This window comes from Microcebus murinus, chromosome 12, assembly GCF_040939455.1.
Source record: "Microcebus murinus isolate Inina chromosome 12, M.murinus_Inina_mat1.0, whole genome shotgun sequence".
NCBI lineage: Eukaryota > Metazoa > Chordata > Mammalia > Primates > Cheirogaleidae > Microcebus > Microcebus murinus.
Window position 1 is genome coordinate 40,629,985 of NC_134115.1, and position 26,000 is coordinate 40,655,984.

The window sequence follows — 26,000 nt, forward strand, 5'->3', positions numbered from 1 at the left end:
AGGTGGGAGGGCTCTACTGAAAATGAAAATACATATAACATAGAAATTAAAATATTTTATTACTTCTAAGTATACTTACACAACAAACGTATTTATACTAACAAATATTTTCATTAGATTTACTTTGGTTTTGAAAGTTACTTTTATTTTTAAGGTTGCTGGCCTGAGGTGGAAATGCTTTGTCCTTTCAAAAAGTATATATCATCTTTCCTTAATTGCAGATTCTCTAAACCAGGTAGATACTAGTTTTATAAAAACTTTTTACCAGATTCATACTCACTTCCAGAATTACACATTTAAATCATATTTTGTGATGCTTTTGAGTTAAGTATCCTTATTTACTGCTTATACTCAACAATGAAGTCAATTCAATTTTAGAGTTGAAAGGAGTCTCAAAAAACACACAGGTGACAAACTGAAGCTCACTAAGGTTTGATTACATAATAAATCAGTGGTGTGTCTGAGATTAGAACTCCAGACCACTATTACTTAGCTATTTGAAAGGCTGGACTTCCCTTCTTAAAAAATATATTAAACAAATCAATTCAGTTTATAGTCCATTGTATTACAAATATTTATTTCTTTCCCCTCAACCCTCATCCATAATTTAAAAGTGTCCAAAATACACATTAAATAACTGTGGATTCCAATACTTTCTCTCTAGACATCCATGTTTCCATGTTCACATATTTTCCTTCCTTAATGTTCTCTTAGCATATCCTTATAGAACAGGGACCTCCCCCCAAATTAACTCACACCAAACATCGTGACTCAGGGAAAAGATTTAAGTGCTCTGAGAATTAAGATTTAGCCTCTTCTGTTCTCTCATTCCCTAGTTAAACTCAAGGAATTTAGGTTGTTGGGCAGTTGCCTCTGTTTGCTGCCCACATTTTCAGTGGTAAGAGCCAAGATGCAACATGCCAGGCATATTTCTTGGACAGAACCAGGCAGGGCGATTCCTTCAAGGACTGCCCTTACCGGTGAATGACAATGTGCCGATGCTGCACTCCAGAGAAAGCTATATACCCACAAAGCACTTGTTTTAGCCATGTTATTTTCTTGGGGAAACTTAAAACATGTAGAAGCATTAACTTTATGCCACAGAATTCTCCAGTGCAATTCCTACGCTGGCAATGAATTCTCCAGAGAAATTACTTCAGGCTCCTACCTCCTGCCCTTTTGCCTGCCTGGAAGGAGGCAATCCTCCAATGAGCCCAAGTAAACTGTGTCCTTGGTGCTTATAAAAAACATGGGTACTTACCCATGGGACTCAGAAACACAGCTGGCAGCTGGTCTCTGCTAGGACTTATCAACTGCAGGAGGAGGTGACAGTACAGAAGATGACTCTCATTTCTCAGCTGCCCTCTCAGACTGGATTTTCACTGAGTTTGTGAGATCTCAATGACGCTACTGGAGCAAAACAATACATGGCTTGTCAGTTGTGACTGAGCGACTCCTAGGGGTAAAGCACACGGGAAAGTGAATAGAGACAATATTTCTAATGCAAACAAAAGTGTGGAAAAGGGAGATAGAAGGAGGACCAGAATATTACAACCATCCTGCTTCAACTTCCCTCCCCATCCAACCTCAAGTCTGCGCTATTCTCTCAAGGTCATTTTCTAGGGTTTTACCCCCAAGTCTGAAAATAACTCTACTTCCGCCATTGGCCCTATTATTGTTCCAAATTGCTTCTCCTGTTATGGAATCTTTTCTACAAAAAATATAAAGAGTGTCGTCTATCATATCGCCTACATGGATATCACTGAGCTATAAGTACTACACATAATTAGATATTTTTATCCTTCCCCATCAATCAGTGCCTCCTAAATTCAGTTTGTAGCTTTTATAATTTCCCTTTGACGAATTTGGATAAGAAAAAAGATAAAGTTTACAAACTTTACTCAAGAAAGGGAAGGCTCAAATTTCTAATCTGAAGTCCTCTGGGAAGAAAACAGAATATTGGAGTAATATTTAATGTGGCAGTTTTTCTTTCCTATGCTATGCTTGTGGTGACTAGTGGTTTGTACCCCCTGTTGGTTTAGTTCCAACTCTACATAGAGAATTACCATTACTGTGCACATACTGAGAAGGGTTTGTGAGCAAACACTCTTGCTCTGAGGCCATTCCTTACAATACTTTTTCATGGAGCAATTCAGAATCTTTAAATTTGGCTGGCAGAAGAAATCAACATTGTTTCCAATTACCGACTCTTATTAAAAGACGTAAAAAAAATTTTGTGAGCTTTTACTATTTCCAAACACATGATTTGTTAATACTACATTTTATTACACAAATGTAGAAGTACAGGGTCAAAGAGATTACTAACCTTCTCAAAGTCACCTAACCCAGACCTTTTATTAAGCAATCAGATTTCTACAGCCATTATTATGTGAGGTATTGAAAAGCCTACATAACATCTACACTTACTGAACAGTTTCAGCCAAAAGTAATCTCATTCAGCTACAAGAGGATTTAGGGGCAGAAAGGGAGAAGGAAAAAGGAATTAAGAATGAAGAAAGTTTAAAAAGCTCACTCAATCAGATGGGATGTTCGCCCTGACCAGATTCCCTAAGTTACAAACCGTTTAAACTTTGCCATTTTGCTGATTTAAAAAAGTAACCTTATTCCCCAAGCACAAATCCACCACCAAATACTCCCTTTAAGAGCCAAAACTTCTAAATATATATATATACATCACTGGAATGTCTAAAATGTAGGCTTGGTTGCAATACACAAATTAAAGCAACAATCTATTATTTGGGGCTTTTAAAAAAATGCTATTAAATAACTAATAATAAAATTGCATTTAAGAATTGATTGCTCTTGCATCTACTATAATAATGATTTTCTCAGAGAATAAAATAGTCTCATAAAGTGAATTTTTTAGGCAATGAAACTGGTATCAGTTTTACTGTTTGATATGGAACTATTTATGAAACAGTTTATATATAGCCCTATTTTCTTAAAGCATATATGCTTTCCACATATGCATTTCTTTTAATCCTACCAATAACTTCATATTAGATCATACTAGATACCCCCATTTTCAGACAATAAAATTGTCAAAATGATAGTTTTTCCCCCTATATTCATGAAACTGTTTTTTTTTTTTTTTTGGTTTTTTGGCTTTTTTGTTTGTTTGTTTGTTTGTTGAGACAGGGTCTCACTCTACTGCCCAGGTTATAGTGTAGTGGCAGGATCATACCTCACTGTAGCCTCTAACTACTAGGCTCAAGAGAGCCTCCTGCCTTAGCCTCCCAAGTAGCCGGGACTGCAGGCTCCTGCTACCACGCCCAGCTAAGTTTCAGGGTTCCTTTTTTCTTCTTCTTCTTCTTTTTGTAGAGATAGGGTCTCGCTATGTTGCCTAGGTTGGTCTTGAACTCTTGGCCTCAAGCGATCCTCCCACCTCAGCCTCCCAAAATGCTGAGATTAGAGGTGTGAGTTACTGCACCTAGCTCTAAAAAGCATTCTATCATTTCACAAGTTGTGAGATTTTTGGGTAAATTGTTTAACTTCTGTGAACTGCTCTTTCCTTTTTGTAAAGTACACTTTGAGCTGAATTTTGGAGTTTATAATTCTCAGGTTCATTTTTGCTTCTTTGAAGTACTGTGGGGTGTACGGCAAGACATTAGCAATAACATATACAAAATGCCTGAAAGTAATAAATATACAAAAGCTATTGTTATTTTTATATTATATTTTATTAGTGTCTATACACTAATATCTCAATTTTTACTGTTTCCAACTGCTATCAGATTAAGCAAGCTTAACTAAATCGGTAACTCCTTAACACAAATCAAAATTGATCATCTCTGGGTTGGGAACTGCAAATTACAACATGTCTCGCCTATGCAGTAAAGTACACAGCTTTACATTTCCTTTTCCATTGCTGAAAATTATATGAACCATTTGTACTATTAAGGATCCCAAAAATTACACCCCACAGTACTTCAAAGAAGCAAAAATGAACCTGAGAATTATAAACTCCAAAATTCAGCTCAAAGTACTGACATTTAAAAGTATTACGTTATCTACCAGAAAAGACAGATGGAGAAAAATAGATTTGATGTACGGCAAGACTCAGATAAACAAATAAGGGAGGAAAGGAAGAAGAAATAATGAGGTGAAGAAGCTAAAAGGGAGAAGAGATATAAAGATGGAGTGACAGCAAGATGATTTAGAAAACTCCCAGAAAATTCCTTAGCATCCACCAGGCTAACAGGAGGTGGAGGAGAATGGTGTCGACTGAGGTTACAGATGCACAGGAAGAAGTGAGTCATTTTCCCCACCAAAGTGAAATCTGATCTCAAAGAAAGAACTTCAACTCTGTTTTCTTTCACTCACCAAGTAACTAAACACTGTAAGACACAATAAGTCTGAGTCACTTTCCTTGCTAACCCAATTGTCAGAATCCCCTTAATGTAAAAGCGCTCAGAAAATGTAAAGTGGTATGGAAGCATTAGACATTATTATTACTAACAATATTAGTATCAGAATGGCTAATTGATATTGTTTCCTAATTTTAAGAAAATCAACAGCAAAAAAATTATATAGACCTAGATATCGATACATAGAACACACATATATAGATATTAATATGTATAACACATCCCCCCAAAAACACTGCAACTTTCAACAAGTATTAACTAAGCACTTACAGATTCCTAGGCATGAGGCACAGGAAGATACTTGCACAGAATCCTTCTATTCTCATTCAAAAAATAAGTATCTTCATACCTAATTTCCTATTCATCATTTTATGTTATTTTTATTTAAGTGGACCACCTCAAATTTTATAAACTTCAGACCCCCAAAAAGTCTTTATCTGCCACTGTCACTGAGGCAAATGGAAAAGAAGAAAGAGGATAGGAATCTAATTTCTGCACTCACAATTGGGTGAAAAACAATAAGTATTAATAATTACACTGCAATGTGAGGGGCTAAGTTCTGAGTACAGAGAAATCCAATACTGTCAGCAAGAGTCAGGAAGAATTTGGAAGAGATGTGACACATGAATCATTTTGAAGGATGAGCAGATTAGGAGAGTTATCTGGAAGAGACAGGAGAGGGAAAGGCATTTCTTGCTAAGGGAAGGACACCTGCTAAAGAAACGAAACCATAATGAACCCAGAGAACTTAATGGGTTCTCTGAGGCTGTAGTACCTGGCTCCAGAATGACAGGAACTAGAAAAGCAATGTTTCCATGGCCTCACTGGACCTTATCCCTGCAGGAATGGTGAAGCCTGTAGAGACTAGGGAGGGAAATTGGTGGGTAGGAATCACTAAAATTTATTTTCTGGAAAATAACTCTGGCAATAGGGTAAATAACTCACCACAGACAAACAAGAACTAATGATAGTACAACCAGGTCTTGGGCTTAGAGAGCCTAGATTACAGCAACGGCAAGAACAAAAGGGGATACAGACTCATTCATTGGAGGGAATCAAAAGGACTCAATGACCACTAGGTAAGTGTTGGAGGCGGGAGGAATAAGTCAATGACAGCAATAGAGGCTGACTCTCCCAAAGTTTTTAATCTGGGAAACCAGAAATATCAGGACACCATTCCTGAAAGAACAGTAGGAAAAGAAATATCATGAGTTTTCAGAGGAAGGGGTAGAAATGTATTCCTTTTAGACACAGTGAGTTCAATATGCCTCTAGAAAATAGGAAATCGTAGAATTTTAATTTCATGAAGGTAGAAATTTTTGTTGTAGTTGTTGTTTCCTTTTTCTCTCAGTGCTATATCCCCAGCACCAAAAATAGTGGCTGGCCCAGAGTAAGCATTCAATAAATCTTTGCTGAAAGAATGAATCAATTACACATATCAATCTAAGAAAAATCTGGACATATAAAATATAAAATTAGGGAATCCCTGATCTCTAAATTGTTGAAAATAAAGGAGATCCATCAGGAAGAAGGTACAGATTAATAACAGAACTTGAGGCTGGAAGCCCAGCGAACATAAACATTTGAAAACAAGCATTATTTTAGTGGTAAAAATCTTTCAGAACTAAAAAGACTCCTCGTGCCTGATCACTCTAAACAAGTACCATATTCATAAAGCATCCACTATGGCCAATACATGAGGCAAGGTATAGTGTTACTATTTATTTAGCTAATACTAAATAAGATTTTGATTCCTATACCAATGTGAAAAAAATTATTTATAGAAATAATCTTAATAAGGGCAAATTAAATACAGGGAAGATCAAAAATACTTCAAATAAATATCAACTAATCATCTGTGAAATAAATTAAAAATCCTAGTAGAATCAGTAAGGTTCCTGTAAGCTCCAAAATGAAATAAAGTTTACATATATGAAAGGGAATATATCCAAAAAAATATAAAGTCTGATATGATCCTCTTATATACCTCCTTTCTAAACCAAAACAAATTTACCTTTAGATCTTCTGTTAATTGAACATGCATGCATCCAAGAAGAAAATAAAATGTGTCCACAATAATAAAAGCAGTATTTTTCATAATACATACTAAAGAATTGCTAGCAAAAACCTGTATTCCTCTGACAGCAAAGAGATGTCAGTGTCAAAATCCGCTTATAAGCTTGTCAGTCACTGGTAGCCTACATTGCTGAGAATACACTAAGGAGAGTTAGCCAGAGAAACAATTTACAACTTGCTGGCAAAATTCCAAGTAGTTCAGATAAGGGAAAACTGCATAAAGATACCCAAATTATTATGAACTTATCCAAACATGAGCCTTAGTCATATAAGATAAATAAGCATGGACCAATTCAATCCTCTATTTATTAATAGTAATTTGCAGATAATGTAACAAGCAACACTATTTAGTTACCATTTGTAATTCTGTGAGATTCATTAGGGCCATCTTGATAACTGGTATTTTGTCTCTGAAAACATTTTAAAAGGTCTTATTCTCTCAATAAACATGACTATTTGCTTCCTAATTAACTCATCTACTATTTAGCTACATTCCTTAACTGTATTTTGGTACTCCAAGGACTAAATGTTCATATGAAGACCATAAACCAGCTTTTACTTTTATAATAATCCAGAGAACATATCTGCTTCAAATAGTGTTGTTTTATTTTTTGTTTGCCACTTAATTTCATTTAAGTGATCAAAAAGTAAAGACAAACATTACAAACGACCCAAAAAAAGCTGAATGGGTCTAACCGGAATAATCTGTTTTCATAATATAATGAAAACATCTCTTTTCTTGATTTTATCTGACCTTATACATTAGCTTCATGAGACAGAGCTGTGTTGACCAATATGGTAGCCATGAGCCATACCTAACTACTGAGCACTTGAAATGTGGCTAGTTTTAAATGTGATATGCACTAAGTGCAAAAGACAGAGCAAATTTCAAAGACTTCTGTTCTAAGAAAGCAAAATATCTCAATAATTTTTTATTGATTACATGTTGAAATATTTTGAATAAATTGGGTTAAATACATTATTAATTAATTTCAACTACTCCTGCTTTTTTCTTTACTATAGCTACAAGACAATTTAAAATTACATATGTGGCTCATATTATATTTCTATTGGACATGGATGATGTAGAACATGTGTTTGATGGTCTCAGTTGTAAACATAAACAGAATGGCAATCACCTGAATAATTCAGGCACCAAATTATTCCTTTGTTATCTAATTTACTATATGATTACCATATAAATTTGTCAGAAGCAGTGACAGATAAATCTATCAAAAATAAGTACTACTAAAAATATGCAAGTATGTAAGGAGTATTTGGGTAGCAGTCTGCAACTAAAGCATTCAGAGTTTAATACTGACCCTGCTGTGCTTAGACTCTTGATAAGATTGGATACAAAAGTTTATGGAAAACCTTAATAGTCACTTATTTTTTTTTCTTTACCTAGTCACATATCTTTAAAGATACAGTGTTTTCAAATTCCTTTTTTTACAATTATTAGTAGTATTTTTTAAACTATTGATTTACACATTTTGAAATTTTATATAACATCTAAATAAGGGCATGTAAATTCTATGTTTATCCAAAGGGGGAAGGAATTTAAGAAGACTGAGAAACACTGTCAAATACAAAAGTCTGACATACACAATTCAAATTTAAGGGGATCAGAATGTGCCACTCTAAAATATGCCACTTTGGCATAAGGATTATCTTGAGCTGAAGGCGAATGAGAAGCAGATGACAGAAGCAATCACTGCCCTTCCCTTTTCTGCCTATAAGCAGGGCACAAATTTCTTTGTAAATGTGACATAAATTTCCATTTATAAAGATGTTCCCCTCTCCCTTACCAGTAAGAGAACAACTCTTATAGTGAAAAAGGCATATAAGCCCCCCAGGTCTAACCACTTCTTTGGGTTTTCACTTCTTTCTGTGTAGCTCCAATCCAAATGAAATTAAAAACATCAATGAAATCTGTATGGCTTTTTCTCCTGTTTATCTTTTGTCAGTTTAATTCACAGGCTCAACTATAGAACCTAAGAGAGTAAAGTTTTTCCTCCTCCACAAAACAAAGAATGAATACCCTATAAGACAATAAACAACGAGCAGGAGAGTTCTAAACTATTTTAAAATTCCTTAATGGTATATCTACACAATGACTAGTACTCGACAACAAACAGTACTAAACTGTGAATATGGGCAACATGGATGAAGCCCAAAATAATTACATAGTAAAAGAAGTCAGATAAAAAGAGAACATACCGTATGATTCTATTTATTTAAAGCTTTAGAGAATGCAAACTAATCTATAGTGACAGAAAGAAGATCAGTGATTACTTGAAGATGGGAGAGTGGAGGTGGAGGAAGCAGGAAAGGATTACAAGGAGACATGAGGAAAAGTTTGGGGATGATGGATATGTCCGCCATCCTGACTGCAGGGATAGCTTCATATGGGCCAAAATTTAACAAATTGTACATTTTCAATATGTGCAGTTTACTGTATGTCAATTATAGATTATACTATAATAAAATAGTTAAGCAGTCTCTCTCCCCTCCTTGAGAAAAAGGTGGAGGCTGAATGTCCTGAGTTTAGCATCTACCAGATGTTCACTGAACATTTTAATGGAGCTGGCTAGAGCATAATACTCTGACCCAGGAGCTGTTTCTTCTTTTGTTTTCCTCCTTCAGCCACAAAACAGGTCTAAAAATACTTTGTGACTTAGCCTGATCCTATATATACATACATACACACACACACACACACACACACACACACACACACACACACATTAGATTATAACAGAATAAAGAGGCATTCCAATGCTACACTTTCCTAAAATAGCATAGGGTGAATGTATTTACTACTCCCAGAAAAACTGTGAATGTGGTGGGAGTGGGGGGTGGTCAGACAACACTCCACTGAATCTTATAATTGAGGCCCCTACAGTCCTAAAGTAGCAAATGAATGTTGTCCAGAGGTGGACTTCACACCTGACTTATTGAAATGAAATACCCTTGGGACATTTTAGGCAGAGGGAAAGGCAGGATGGGAAAATACCTCAGCTTTATGAATTTTATCTAGTAATGCCTTAGACAAAGCAGAACCTATTAAGGAAGTTACTATGGTCTAAATATTTGTGTCCCCTCAAAACCCATACATTGAAATCCTAACCTTCAAGGTTATAGTATTAGGAAGTAGAGCCTTTGGGAAGCTCTGCCCTCATGAATGGAATTAGTGCCCTCATAAAACAGGCCCCAGGGAGCAGCCTTGCCCTTTCTGCCATGTGAAGATAAAACAAGAAGGTGTCATCTACGAGAAAGTGGGCCCTCACCAGATATGGAATCTGCTAGCATCCTAACTTACACTTCTCAGCTTCCAGAACTGTGAGAAATAAATTCTTGTTTAGCCACCCTGTCTCTGGTATTCTGTTACAACAGCCCAAATGGACTATAACAGACCTAGCAAGGTATAAGAGAAGCTGGGCATATCTTATATATATCACAGAGGATTTTTTAAATTGTAGAATTATCTTCATGATTCTATCATCATGGTTTTGTTAGGTTAGTGAAGTCTTATGAACACAGAATGATGGATTCCATGACCATTTTCTATAGCCAATACCCTGAAGCAAGGCATCCTAGGGTCCACCTGGGATTACATAATATAAACTTACTCTGAAATTAACAATATAACTGTTTAACATTTAAATTTAAACAGAGATCCAGATTTTTAAAAATGCATTCTCCACTAGTGTCCTGTGTGCCATGTGATGGTTAACTGTATTATTCCTCCTTAAAAGAATAGAGACATTGATTCAAATAAATGCTATTAGTGTCAATTCAAAATATATAAATGCTTAATAATTTCAGATCAGATTATTGTCACTGAGAAAGAGAGCAATTGGTGAAATCAATTGATCAACAGCTCTACTTATCCATCTGTTAATATCAAAATAATTTAGGCCGGGCACGGTGGCTCACGCCTGTAATCCTAGCACTCTGGGAGGCTGAGGCGGGTGGATTGCTCAAGGTCAGGAGTTCGAAACCAGCCTGAGCAAGAGCGAGACCCCGTCTCTACTATAAATAGAAAGAAATTAATTGGCCAACTAATATATATACAAAAAATTAGCCGGACATGGTAGCACATGCCTGTAGTCTCAGCTTCTCGGGAGGCTGAGGCAGTAGGATCGCTTGAGCCCAGGAGATTGAGGTTGCTGTGAGCTAGGCTGACGCCACGGCACTCACTCTAGCCTGGGCTACAAAGCGAGACTCTGTCTCAAAAAAATAAAATAAAATAAAATAATTTAAATCCTCATTTCCAAAATATGAAGGTTTTTTTTCATTGGGGGTAGTATCTAGGTAACAAAACTACAGGCACATTTTTTGTTTTCTCTGCACTTGTCTATATCTTCCATATTTTTAAAAATGTGTTTTTATCATCAAAAAAGCTATAAGAATAAATAATTACCTTATTTATTTTACTACCAATATAGCTACATTTAGTATGGAAAAGTATCCCATAACTTACTCAAACTACCAACATTAAAGTGTTAATCCAACCTAAATAGGTTTTTCCTTAAGTGTTTGTTTATTTGTTTGTTTTGTTTGTTTGTTCATTTTTTTATAGCTGATGTTACTGTTTGGGTTTTGGGTTTTTTTCTTTTTTTTTCTTTTTTACAAGAGCTTCCTTTTTCACTTTGCCCTCATGCATTTATTTATAGCACCTTAGGTATGGAGGTAGACTGGTTACAAGCAAATAATGCTGCCTTTGCAGATCTAGATAAAACTAAAAGGATGATAAAGAAAAGAATTTCCTAACCAAACAAATTTAACCACCACAAGCAGGCAGGCAGGAAGAAAAAAAGCAAGAATCTGTCTCATTTTACCTTTTTTTAAACTCAGCTGGCCAGATTTAGAAAATTGGCTTTAACATGTCTCTAACTTAACAAATACAATTGCAACACCCAAGAAAAAGTTTTTGTTATTTTATCATATATGATATAAATTCCCTTATTAATCATATATTTTTCTAAAAAGGGAAGAAATTTCTGGGAAAAAAAAAGATTATGCCAAATATTAGCCTACAAAAACATACATAGGACATATAGTTTTTAGACAATGTAACTTAAGAATAAATTTTATTTTAATCATATTCAAAAAACATCATAAGATATTTACAACACTAATGTTCCATCTTTGCTAAATTTAACCCTTTACTATTTTTTAAGAGATATTAGAAGAAATATTTTATAAAAGTGAATGCTCTTATGAAACACTTAAAAAGAAAACACTGTCCAAAAAAGGAAGGGCCATAAGAGGCACAATTTCCCAGTAAACACCCAGAGCAAGAAAACAAGTGGCCTCAGGCCAAAGATAAAATACCTTTTTCCTCAAATAACAGTTTCCCTTTCTTCTCAAACATCAAATTACCACAACAATGCTTACATTACCACAATAGCCTCCTACAGGACTTCCCTCCCTTACCCTGGACAAGCCCATTTTTCAGTCTTAGCAGTTAACAGCCCAGGTCTCTTTAAGAACTGTCTGACTGAATTGGGTCCCCCTAAAATTCATATGAAGTCCTAATTCCCCGCACTTCACAATATAATTGTATTTGGAGATTACAGTTAAATGAGGTCATTGGGGCAGATTCTAATTCAATATGACTGGTGCCCTCATAAGAAGAGATTAGGCCACAGACATACACAGAGGGAAGATGTGAAGATATAGGGAGAACTCAGCCATCACAAGCAGAGAAGACTGGCCTCAATAGAAATCAATCCCACCGACATCTTCATTTTAGACTTCCAGCCTCCAGAACTACTGTTTCAGCCACTCATTCTTTGATACTTTGTTAGGGTGGCCCTAGCAAACTAATACATATTTTGGAAATGAAGTGCTACTGTAACAAATACCTAAAAATGTAGAAGTGGCTTTGGAACTAGATAATCAGTAGCGGCTGGAAGACTTTAGGGGTGCATATTAGAAAAAGCCTAGATTGCCTTGAGGAGACTGTTGGTAGAAATACAAACATTAAAGGTTCTTCTGGTGAAGTTTCAGATGGAAATGAGATACATGTTACTGGAAAGTGGAAACTTCAAGAGGATAAAACCCAAAACTCAGCTTACACCTCATTGGCTTCCATCACTTGCCCATCCCAATCAAATTTTCCCCTGCATGCAAGCCCTCTAACTATTCTACTCTAGAAAGATATAAATTGAATATCTACCCCAGTTCCCTCTGCCTACCACATCCCAGCCTCTTCCCTACACCATGTCCATTTTCAAGGCAAAACTCCTTACTGTACTTCATACCAAAAAATCTTTCATTCCCTTCCTCTTACCTAAAGACAAAAGCCCCTGCCATTTGTTTATTAATCTCAATGAGGCCAGCAAGCAATGCTATACTGATCTACTTTCTTAGAATCCTGCAACTTTTACTATATGTCAAACCTGTCTTTCTGTTATGTGTTTTTCCAGCTAAGACAGTAAGCTTCTGGAGCAGTATCTTATATTTATTTTGTGCTCTCCCCAGCCCCAGTGCCTAACCCAATATGACATCCTCCTAATCCACTTACTACTACCTACTAAATGAATAACTACCTCAGATCTTCTCTTGGAAATATTTCACAGGAAGGCAACAGATTCCTTATCATTGGTTTCCTTTATCTAAATGCAGTTTATCTCCTTAGTCTATTCCCCCACATGGAATCCCCACTAAAATTATTCAATCACAGTCTATCAATTTTAACCATACTAAACATCATTTCCTAACTGTATTTATGTGAACTTTCTCCTATGCATGACACTAATTTATGAGAAAATTAAACCTTTCTTGTTATAAAATGGGGTTGATAATGTGTCTAACAATATCAAATAAAATCCTGCTTTAGGCCAAATGTTTATTTGTAAAAGCACATGTAACTATTTGGGAACTATATCATCACTCACATGCAGCATCAAGCAGTCCTGAATTCACTGGGAAGTAACTCATCTGCTTCCTTACTTTGAAGTGTAGGATCTTTCTCTGGCAGATGTGTTATTGCATACTGGAGGCATTTCCAATCCAATACATCAAGTTTGCCTCAAAATATTTTATGAAATTCACAGAGTACTTTGTGTATAAGTATACAAAATGAAGCCAACCTGCAATTCAACCTGAGAGAGATAAATCTACATTGTCAGACTCAGGATATAATCTGGAGAAAATAATCTGCCTCTAAGGCAGGACAGTTATCTTCCAGGTAACTGATTGCTCCCTTTCAGTTTCTAAATTCCTTACTCTTAATTCTAGACAACCCCCTTACTCTTAATTCTAGACAACCGGTCCACTTCTTCCTCATTTGTTAAGCAGTCTCTCCGCCCCAACAGGTAAAACTCAAAGTGCCCAACTAGGCCTGAATAGATGTGAAATTACATCTCAAGGATTTGCAAGAATCTCTGTGAACACCTCCAACTTTACTATATCCAAGAGATACAGTAAACTCTGAGGGCAGGCTCTATTCTCTCATGGTTATCTGCATTTAAAAAGCATCTGAAAGGAAAAGACATCTTTAACGGCCAAGCAGGGCAGTGTCTAGGTGGTAAGATAGAACATACTAAAAACTGAACACCTCTCCGGTCCCAAGCCACAACCATCAGGCTTAGGCAGTAAAAAGGAGAGTGGTAAAAGGGGAAAGAAAACCAGAAACAAGAGAGGGGGAATGTAAAGAAGAAATCCAGAAAGGATCCAAGGGGGAAAAAAGGAACATATGTAAGAAACACAGTACATTGCTCTATTAGCAATCTGTTGAGAATAACCCACAGCAGTTTTTTTTTTAGCAAATGAGGTAGGAAAGAGGAGTGGAGATGAGTCAAGGGGACCCAAGACTAGCTTTGCCTAAGTGACACACAAGGGTGCAGGTTCATCCATCCAGAGCTTTGTATTGTATTAGAAATTCAAGCCAAGGAACTTCAAGTTTTGTTAAGTTTTTAAACACAACTGTTAACCAAAATTCTATCAGGTGCTAAAGCATACATTTAAAAATTTTAGATGATCCTAGCCTTACAAGAAGTTCATTGTAACCAACCATAACCAAATGCAACATATAGTTACTCCAAAACTCCAAACAGTAATCTCCTGGTTGGCTTTGCGATCAGGTGTTATTTATTCTATAAAAGGTAACCTAAATGACGACTTTCTACGTAAACACAAAGGGGGTGTTTACACCACAGATGTCCACCAAGACAGGATGAGACAAGGATCTGATCACTTAGATTCTTCTCCCCCTTGACATCAAAAGAACACGGAGAGAGGTTTTCCTTTTAGGCCAGCGAACTCATTGTCCTGTTATCTGATGGTACCAAGGAAACGCCAGTCTCCACTCGCATCCGCCCCACCCCCGCACCAAGGCACGCGGCGCCCACCGCCCGGTCTCCCCAGGCAGAGCAAGCTCGGCAGCCCCGCCGGCGGGTGGCGGGAGGGATGGACGAGTCCCTCCGCCTCCGCTCGCCGCCCCCCGTCACTGCGCAGCGGCCGCCACCTCCGGCCACTTCTCCTCCCCCTGCTGTCTCAACTTGAATTTCCCTGTGATCGCAGGGAAGAACAGCCTGGCCTTTGTGCCTCTGCGAAGAATGCAAGCAAAAATGTACACCATCGCCCCCCCAGACGCACGCGCATCTATCTCCCCAAGACACAAAGCGTCTCCCGAACGCCGCCTCCCTGGAAACATCCGGCATCCCCGGGGCTGCGAAACCGCAGACAAAGGCGCCCATGGGCGCGGGGGGCGCGGTGGAGGGCGAGGATTAAAGGGGAGAAGAGAGCGAAACGCCCCCACCACCGCGACCGGCGGTAGAAGGGGCCGGGGCGCCCGGGGCGGGGGAGGCCCGGGTGCCAATTAGCGGCTGGGGCGGCCGAGGGACAGAGGCGAGCGTGCCCGCGTCCGTCCCCGGCCCTCCCCGGCCGGCGCGGCGCACGCGGAGGGGCGTCCGGCCCGGGCGCGGCCACGGCGGCGGAGCAACAGGCTCCCGCGCCCCGGAGGGCCGGGCCTGCGCTCCAGGGCCCCGGGCTCCCCGTTCTTGGCACCGTTACTATGCCCCTCCAGGCCGAGGAAACGAAAAAAACTTTTGAACCATTCAGAGTAGTAAGCGAGAGCAAAAGGTGAACGGCTGGAAGGACTAGAACGATCGACCCAGGCAGGAGAGGGCGAGGGAGGACTCGCAAGTAGCAAAGGAAACTTCCAGACCCCATCCTCTTCAGAAGTCAGAGAGAAGCAGCGGCTTCCCCTCAGCGCCGGGCGGAGCGGGCTGGGGCGAGCGCACCCGCCCCGCGCGCCGAGCCCCGGGCGCCCCGGCACCTTCCCGGCTGGGGCGCGCGCGTTGCGCGGGCGCGCGCTTCGGCCTCCGGGCCCCGGCGGCGCTTACCCGGCTCGCGGCGGCCGCCCGGGCGGGCACGTGAGAGGGGCGGAGGGCTGGGGCGCCGGGGCTGCAGGATGCCTCGCCTCGCCCGCGCTCGCTCTCTTCTCTTCTGAAGTAACCGCCTGGCGAGGGCCCCGGGATAAACACGCACCGACACGCGTGACCGAGAAACTTAATCCGGCCCGGCCGCGGCGGCCCGACGCCAGCCTCTCGCTCCGCCGCGCCCCCTCCCCCAGCGCGCCGCACTTGCGCCGACCGGGGCTGCGGTGGAGGCGGCGGCGGCGGCGGCGGGGCCCAGGCTGCCGGGGCTGCCGTGACGCCGGCGACCGGCGGGGCCTCGGCCAATCAGGGGGCGCGGCCCAGCCTGCAGGTCCTGGGTTTTAAACTGGCTGCTCTGCTCGGCCGTTGGCCTCGGCTGCGGGGACTGCCCTGTCCTCCGGGTCGCCAGATCAAATACCGGGCGCGCCCTGTTCAATGTGCATTCCAGATTTAAAAAGGAATATTTTTAGTGCAAGTATATCCCCTACGATATTTGGGACATACTTATACTAAAAAAAAAAAAAAATTCTTCGTTGTTTATCTGAAATTCAAATTTAACTGAGAAGCCTGTGTTTTTATTTGCTGAATCTGGCAACCAGCGGGAACTGGTAGCCTCACTCTCGAGCTCTAGTTTTTCAGATTTGTATTATGTGTACTGCCCTGTGGATCCCTTCTTCATGGGTGGCTTGTTAAGTGGTGTGGAATGCAGATGAGAAGTCCCTTAATGAAAAGGGAAGGGGAAGTAATCTCACTTTCTCTGTAACTTTTAGCACATCGATGTATTTTAAATACTTTCTTAGTTTGATGATCCAATTAAAAAAACAGTAAGCATGGAAAAGTGTTTAGAGTTGCATAGTGCCAGGAACAACAGGTACTCATTTCTGTTTTGTGTCCTTTAAGATTGTCTTTCTGATAGCCTCAATTTGGAGGTCCCACAGGCTTTTTTTCTGTGTAAGAAAATTGGTCCTTCTTTCAATACATATGTCTAATATTAGAGCCAAAGTTATAAAGATACTCAGAAGTCCAAATTAAAATAATTTTTTAAATATTCTGAATGAAAGTACAATTTTTCTTTGTCAGGTTTGGGGGGGTTCTATTTTGTTCACTAAAAAATATCAATTTGCATTTCTCCAAAATTCACCAAATATTTAAGGAGAAAGATAGTTTATAAAATATACAAGATTTCAAAGGGAAATTGATTTGAGCCTTTTAATGGACATTTTCAGAAAGCTGCAAAGTAGATAATTTACCTGCTAAAGGGAGTTGAGTAACGTGAGCTCAGTGCCCTGGGTGGAGTGAGTGCCATCAGCCCAACACCTCTCGTGCTTTTACAAACACTAATCAGTGTAGAGTTGCCACCAGAGAAATAAAAACACTGATGCAGTTTCTTCAGAGTTTATGGATATCCATCATCTCTGAGTCCTTCAAAAATGAAAGCAGATTTATCTCAGGGGAGAACTCATCCCATCTTATCTTTTTCCATATGTCTTCAACATATCTGTCTCGTGTAATCCTTCTATGGGCACTCTCACTTCCATCTAGGAAGGAAGGGAGGGAGGGAGGCAGAGAGGAAGGAAGGAGAAAACAAACTTCCTCCATAGCTCATCTCTCTCCAGCTACCACCCTTTTCCCCCTTCCCTTCACAGTTAAACTTTTTAAACTCACCAACCAAGGAGATACTGGTTTGTGCCCCATCACTGCTCTGACAGGGCTCTTGCTAGGGATGGCCTAAATCCAATGGATATATTTCTTTTCTGATATTCCGTGGCCTCTCAGATGCATTCAGGGCTGTTGAACCCTCTCTTCTAAGAGTCCTCCCTACGCCACCCCCCATCTAATTCCATGCAATCACACTCTTGGTTTTGCTACTTCCTCTTAGTCAAGGGCAGATATGTGGGCCCTGAAGCTTATGCAATTTGGAGCTCTGCTTTAAAAAAAGAAAAACAAAAGTATCTTTCTTTTGAAAATGTTTAAAAATTTATAACCATGGAAATACATTGTTAGAGCTCTTCTCAGGTAAGAGAAGGACCCAAAATATTAAATTACAGTAGTTTCCAAGTAGATCTGCCTCACCTCTTGTCATCAGGCCACCCCTCTATCTTCTTTGCCAACTTATCTCCTCTCCCTGACCGTTAGATGCTGGAATTCCTCAAGACTCAGTTAGGACTCTCTTTCCTTTCTCTATCTCTAAGTTCATTTTCACTTATAGCTTATCATGTAATGGCCATGGATTCTTACATTTATGTCTTCAATCCATAATTCTCCATATATCCAAGTGTTTACTAAGCTTCTGTGTTTGCTTGTCCCAGACCTAGATTGCCCAAAATGGAACCGTGATGTTTCTGCTCAAGCGTGATCATCTTTCATAGTTCAATGTCTCAGTGAATGGTACTACCATAGATACTACTCTATGATTCCCACAAATTAGGATAAACTGATTGTGATAGATTCTCATTGTACCCTATGCTTTTGCTTTATAATATTTATCCTACTTTAAATATATATTTAGTTTTATAATTACTTATGCAGTGTTTCTCTTCCCACTTAAACCATAAACTCTGTGAGAGCAGGAGCCAAGTCACTATTTCATCCTCAGAGCCTAGCAAAATGCTTCATATCCAGTTGGTGTTCAAATGGCATAGGATAAATATATGAATGCAAGAATGAACAATTTGTCTATGTAACTTTTGTTCCTGTCATACAGTCAGCTCAGCCCATCCATTTGGAGAAGATTTTCTTATTGCTTAGAAATTCCAAAGGGCTCCTCCTCTTTGAATAGCAAAGCACTTCCATTTGCCAATTTTCAAATCTGGTCATTCTCAAATGCAAAGGAGATAAATACATAAAATGTTAGCTGCTAGGGGAATTGTATGAGGAAAAATTCCAAACCAGCTACTGAATGTAGTCTGTAAATTCTAAAAGTTACAATGGCATTTGTTATGTTGAACATACATAGGGAAAGAGCCCATAAAACCAAATTAGTGGAAAGTCTAAGAAATTTAATTCCCTGGTTTATTGTAAGTAAATTAGATTAAAACAAAAGATTTTACCTTGGTTTAAACAGTACTATTCTGATCTCATCTAGCAAAGCAAATCCTACATGCCCTCTTTAAACAGCAGTATATCACAGGACGAAAAGGCATCTTGTTTAGATTAGGTCTTCTATAAAATTATCCAGAGTTTGGGGATGATTCTACCCAGGAGCTTCTCTTTTTGAAGTTAACCCATTTAATTATTCCTCTATTCTCTTTCCCTTGTTCTAACCCAGAGAGACCAAGATTTTCTAGAAGTAACAATGCAGCATGGTGTATTGCACTGGTTAAAAAAAATAATTTTTTAAGTTGAAGTAAAATCTTACAGAAAATGCCAAAGTGTAAAGCAGATAAAGTAGAGCTGCTTTCTCCATGGGACAGGTTGAAACTCACCCCATAGACATAGATTAATTATTCTTTCTATTTCATGTTGATCATAGCCTCTGGGATCTGAAGATGAAGGAACTAGGAACACTGTCTGCATTCCGCCTGTAATCTTAGCGAAGCATTTTCCAGAGCAATTTGTTTTTCTCAGATTTGAGTCATGTTCAGATGACTTTTGTAAGGGAAAAATCTTGAGAACTTCCAGGATTGGTTTAAATTATTTATTTTTTATTACTTATTTTATTATAATTTAACAAGCATAAACATAAACTAAGTATATAATGTATTTTACATTCGTGGCTTCTCTACAACTCTAAAACTAGTGAAAAGCCCAGGCTGTCTACTCAAAACCTTCAATGTCTGCTGAAAAGGCAGGTCCTAAAAATTAAAGTTTTGATCCATCAAAATACACATGATCGTTTTAGTTTCCTCCCAAGCATATGGTCTTCGTCCTGCTTTCCTAACAGTGGGTAGCCAAGGTGTGCAGTGAGAGCCCCTCACTGGTAGACATTATTTCAGGACTCTAGAGGCAGAGCTCTATATGAACCAAAGCCTTTTGGAAAGACTAAGTGATTTAAGGGAATCCTAATAGTGGAACAATGGACTATTTCCACCACCTTTAACCAGCAGTGACTCATTAATAATGCTCCATTTAAATGCAAACTAGATGATATGTTTGCCTCTCCCTCTGCCTAAGGGATAGCTAATATATAACGAATGTGCAGTTCTAGTTTATTATAGTTTGCAGAAAGATTTTTATATGCCGTCTACTGGCTGACTGACTTTATGGTTTCAATTGGCCTCTGGTTTCTCAATTAAAAGAAGGGGTTTAGCCAATACATTTTTTTTTTTTAGTTTGTTCCATATTTGAAAAAAAATCATTTTAAATGGTCTTAAGTTTTTTTCTCCATTGAAAACAGATAAGATTGAAAAAAGAAGAATAGACAAGAACATTAGGATAATGGGTACATATGTGTCTAGGAGAAAGCCATTCGGAGGAGAAAATGGCTAGCAGAGAATCCCAGGCATGAGAAAAATGTAAAAATTATTTCTCTTTTGAGAATGTGCAGAGTAATCTGTCTCTCTTCATACAACAAACTGTTTATAGAGGGATAAAGGCTCTGAAACCTCCAGTATATCTGATTGGTGTCTCTTCTCTCTAAGGATGAAAAAAGGGTATTGGGAGGTCACGACCTTTTGACCTTGAATTCCTTTGCTTTTGTCCCCACAGAATTCTGGCACAGTCAGGAAATTCTAGGAGAAAGAATTGGGACCAGGTTAATTTTAGGGAGAAACACATCCAAACTGTTCCAGAATCTGTCTCAGGTTTATGTAAGCTAGAATGACATTTTGGAATCTCTCCTACAAAATATTTCTTCCTCATCATGTACACCCTGAGGGCATAAGTGAGTTGTCCAAAAAAATAGAAATCAAGAAAAAAAGCGAGAATTTGAAAAATAGCAGATCAACGGTGACCTCCTGGCTCTCTGCTCCCAGAGCAGGAAGTCAAGAACTCAGACAGCTATACACGAGTCGATTGCTCTCCTATAAGAACAGCATTGTGAATCTGCAGAGATGCAGTGCAGGACAAGCAGTGCTGGGGGGGGGGGGCGGGAAGGTGAATTAGACAATTGACCACAAAGTCTGGAGAGTGTGAGATATACAAGAGGGAATAGAGTGTGGGCCGGCTGCACCTGTCAGCCGGCCAGGGCAGTGTGATCTGACCCACAGGAGGATGACTCTTCCTCCACTGACCTCCACATCCACTCATGCAGGGAAGTGCCTGAAGTCAGTGCAAAGTTGTGGCACAGGATGACAGGCTATGTGGACAAGAGACGATAATGGGAAACATTTTGAACTCTCCAGTCCTCTGTGCTAGGTCTGCACTGGACAGGGGAGGGACTGGTTTGAGTGGACACTTCCCGGATCAGTAGGAGGGAGTTTGGAGACAAGAACCTCACTTCTGGTGGTCACCAGTGCCCTGGGAGACTCAATGTGAAAATGCAATCATCACATCACATAGTTATTAGGCTGACCAAAGTAAACATAAAAGAACCAATTCTTTGAGCAGTGAGGCGAAAGCAACAAATAAACTATAAAGGAAAACCTATCAGACTAACTACAGACTTCTCAACTGAAACTTTAAAAGCCAGGGGGACTGGGTGCCTATCCTTAATCTTCTAAAACAGAATAATGGCCAACCTAGAATTCTCTACCTGCCAAAACTAAGCTTCATCTATGAGGGAGAAATAAAGACTTTTCCAGGCAAGCAATCACTGATGGAATTTGCGAAGACTAGACCAGCTCTACAGGAAGTACTCAGAATTGCATTACACCCTGAACAGCCAAATAGACACTCTCCAAAGTAAAATCACTTGAGTTAGAGTCTCGAACCTGGATTCCGTGATGGCTCAAGGAGTAAAACAATAGGAATTCACCCAACAATATGAACAGAGATCTACCCCAAATATCAATCCTCTCAATAAATGTGAATGGCTTGAATTGTCTTCTGAAGAGACATAGACTGTCAGAATGAATAAAAATCCATAAACCTAGTATGTGCTATCTACAGGAAATGCATCTAATCCACAAAGATGCTTTCAGGCTCAAGGTCAAGGGACAGAAAACAATCCTCCAGGCAAATGGAAGCAAAAAGAAAGCAGGGGTAGCTATACTTATTTCAGATAACATAACCTTTAAAATAGCAAAAGTAAGAAAGGACAAAGATGGTCACTACATAATGGTGAAAGGGAAGATCCAACAAGAAGAATTATCTATTCTTCATATTTATGCACCCAACTCAGGAGCACCCAGATATATAAAGCAAACTCTGTCTGATCAAATAGCATGATAAACAATAATGCCATAGTAGCCAAGGATTTCAACACCCCACTGACTGAACTGGATAGCTCTTCCAAACAGAAAATAAGCAAAGAAATAATGGACTCAAACAGAGCTCTAGAACAAAAGGATCTCACAGACATCTACAGAACATTCCACTCAATAAAGCGGAATATACATTCTTCTCATTAGCTCATGGAACTTCCTCCAAAACGATCACATACTAGGCTATAAGTCAGACCTCAACAAATTCAAAAAAATAGAAATTATACCATGTATTTTCTCAGATCACAGTGGTATAAAATTAGACTTCAATTCCAACGGAAATACTCACCACTTCACAAAGTCATGGAAATTAAATAATCTATTGTTGAATAACTATTGAGTCAAGGAGAAAATACAGAGGGAAATCAAAGATTTGTTGAGCTAAATGATAACATGGACACAAATTATCAAAATCTGTGGGATTCAGCACAAGCATTCCTGAGAGGAAAACTAATAGCATTAAATGCTCACATCAAAAACCAGAAAGTTCAATAATCAACAAACTAATAAAGTCTCAATGAACTGGAAAAGGAAGAGCAAATCAATTCCAAACCTAGCAGAAGAAAATAAATAAGATTAGAGCAGAACTAAATGAAATTGAGAACAAAAAAACTGTACAGAAGATCAACAAAACTAAAAGCTGGTTTTTCAAAAGAATAAACAAGATCGACAGCCCTCTTGCTAGATTGACAAGAACTAGAAGGGAAAGGACTCTAATAAACTCAATTAGAAATGAAGAAGGAGAGGTCATGACAGACACCATGGAAATATAAAACATTATCTTTGAATACTATAAAAACCTATATCCCCCCAAACTACATAATGTGGAGGAAATTGAAACATTCCTGGAAACATACAACCTCCCTATGTTCACCCAGGAGTCAATAGAATTCCTGAACACACCAATATCAAGCATAGAAATTTGAGCAGCAATTAAAAATCTTCCAAAAAGGAAAAGTACCGGACCAGATGGGTTTACTTCCGAGTTTTACCAAACATACAAAGAAGAACTCATACCTATACTACAGAAATTATTCCACAACATTGAGAAGATGGTATCCTCCCCAACTCATTCTATAAAGCCAATATCACCTTGATACCAAAGCCAGAAAAGGACATAAAAAAAAGAAAACTACACACCAATATCCCTCATGAATAGAGATGCAAAAATCCTCAACAAAACTTTAGCAAATTGAATCCAACAGCATATCAAAAAAAAAAAAAAATTCAGCATGACCAGGTGGGCTTTATCCCAGAGATGCAAGGCCGGTTCAACATATGCAAATCTATAAATGCAATACACCTCATAAATAAAAGCAAGAACAAAGACCATATGATTCTCTCAATAGATGCATAAAAAGCATTTGACAAAGTCCAGCACACCTTTATGATAAAAATTCTGAACAAAATAGGCATAGACGGGACATACTTTAAAATTCTTAAGGCCATATGCGATAAACCCACAGCCAATATCCTTCTGAATGTGGAAAAATTGAAACCATTCCCACTTAGAACTGGAACCAGACAACGTTGCCGACTATCCCCATTTCTATTCAACATAGTGCTGGAAGTCCTTGCTAGAAAAATTACACTAGAGAGGGGAATTAAGGGCATCCAAATGGGGGCAGGAGATCAAACTCTCACTCTTTGCTGATGATATGACATTATATCTAGAAAACCCCAATGATTCAACCAAGATACTCCTGGAATTGGTAAATGAATTCAGTAAAATCTCAGGATACAAAAATCAATAAACACAAATCAGAGGCATTCATATACACCAATAACACTCAAGTCGAAATTCAAACAAAAAATGCAGTACCCTTTACAATACCTAAAAGAAAATTAAATATCTAGGAATATATTTAATGAAAGAGGTGAGAGACATATACAGGGAGAACTATGAAACACTAAGAAAAGAAATTATAGAAGATGTAAACAGGTGGAAAAATCTACCTTGTTCATGGATTGGCAGAATCAACATTGTTAAATGTCCATACTACCCAAAGTGATCTACGGAATTAATGCAATCCCTATCAAAGTACCACCATCATTCTTTATAGATCTAGAAAAAATAATTCTACACTTTCATGGAACCAGAGAAGACCTTGTATAACCAAAGCCATCTTAAGAAAAAAGAACAAACTGGAAGGTATCAGTCCTCCAGACTTCAAGGTGTACTACAAGGCTATAGTAACTAAAATAGCATAGTACTGGCACAATAACAGAGATATAGACTTTTGGAACAGGACTGAGAATCCAGAGATGAAACCATCCACATATTGTCATCTAATCTTCAACGAAGCAGACAGCCTACAGAATGGGAGAAAATATTTGCTCTTTACATATCTGATAAAGGGCTGATAACAAGAATGTATCTAGAATTCAAAAATATCAACAAAAAGAATCAAACAACCCCATCACTAAATGGGAACATGAAATGAACAGAAACTTTTCAAAAGAAGACAGAATAATGGCCAGCAAACATATAAAAACAAAAGTTCAACATCTCTAACCATTAGGGAAATGCAAATCAAAACCACAATGAGGTATTACCTACTCCCAGTGAGATTGGCTTTTATCAAAAAATTCCAAAACAACAAATGTTGGCAAAGATGTGGAGAGATAAGAACACTCATACACTGCTGGTGGGACTGCAAATTAGTGCAACCTCTGTGGAAAAGAATTTGGAGATACCTCAAAGAGCTAAAAATAGAACTACCATTTGATCCAGCAATAGCACTATTAGGCATCTACCCAAAGGAACAAAAGACATTCTATAATAAAGACATCTGCACTTGAATGTTTATGGCAGCACAATTCACTATTGCAAGGATGTGGAAACAACCCAAGTGCCCCTCAATCCATGAGTGGATTAACAAAATATGGTATATGTATATAAAGGAATACTACTCAATTACAAAAAATGATGGTGATCTAGCACCTTGAGCCCATCCTCCAAAGTGAGGTTATCACAAGAATGGAAGAATAAGTACCACATGTACTCACCATCAAATTGACACTAACTGATCAATACTAAGGTGCTTACATGGTAGTAATATTCATTGGGAGGTTGGGGGAATGGGCATGGGTAAACTCACAACTAATGGGCATGGTGAGCATTGTAGGAGGGAAATCATGGCTTGGGTGTGGCAAAGTCATAACATGTAACCAAAATGTTTGTACCCCCATAATATCCTGCAATAAAAAAAAAGAAAGTCAGCAACATGATAATGAAAATAACTTGTTCGAGTTGCACAGTATCTTCTAGGTACTACTCCTTCTTTGTGATGGCAATAGAGGGAAAAATAGAATAAAGGGAAAAAATTGAACTCCACTGAGTCACTGGATTACATCTTACCTGAAACCCCCTGCATCCTTGTCTTTCCATTTGTATAAGTCAATACATGGCCTTTAGTTATTAAACTAGTTTAAATGGGACTTTCTGTTATCTGCAACTAAAAGCATTCAAATGGATGAAATAATGTATTAAGCCATTCACAATGAACTAGACAGGCACTTTAAAGTTTCAAGGAACACTCTAAGGTTAATTCAGTTAGTGGGAACTTATTAAAAGATGGCTAGTAATATACAGAAGATAAGAGTTTTCCACAGTGAACAATCAGGTCTCACTGAGAAATGTGACATTTTTCTGTCATAACACAAGCACACAGGGAGAAATGGAAGATCATTTCAGAGGATGCAGCTCTAGAGACTAGGCTTTCTTGCAGCCTGTGCAATTCTACCGTAATTATAATTCAGTGTACCCCCATCCTTATGTATCTTGCTTTCCTTCTACCTCTAATAATGTTTGTTTACAATGGTTCCTCCAAAGTCTGGTG

General features: G+C 38.7%; 1 protein-coding gene across 10 annotated transcripts in view; it reads right to left on the reverse strand.

Annotated features, from left to right (window-relative positions):
* MPDZ (multiple PDZ domain crumbs cell polarity complex component) overlaps positions 1 to 16,116 on the reverse strand; it is a 169,558-nt gene extending 153,442 nt beyond the window's left edge. For 4 of the 10 annotated variants that reach the window (XM_012769627.3, XM_012769625.3, XM_012769624.3 and 1 more), the window contains exons 1-2: positions 15,646 to 15,800; positions 1,262 to 1,456 (exon numbers count right to left, since the gene is read on the reverse strand). The gene's annotated coding sequence lies outside the window, so the exon portion shown is untranslated. Of the gene's footprint in view, positions 1 to 1,261; positions 1,457 to 15,645; positions 15,801 to 15,823 lie in introns of those variants that run through there. The other 6 variants (XM_012769628.3, XM_012769626.3, XM_012769623.3 and 3 more) reach the window with 4 other exon arrangements.
* Between the last annotated feature and the right edge of the window lie 9,884 nt (positions 16,117 to 26,000).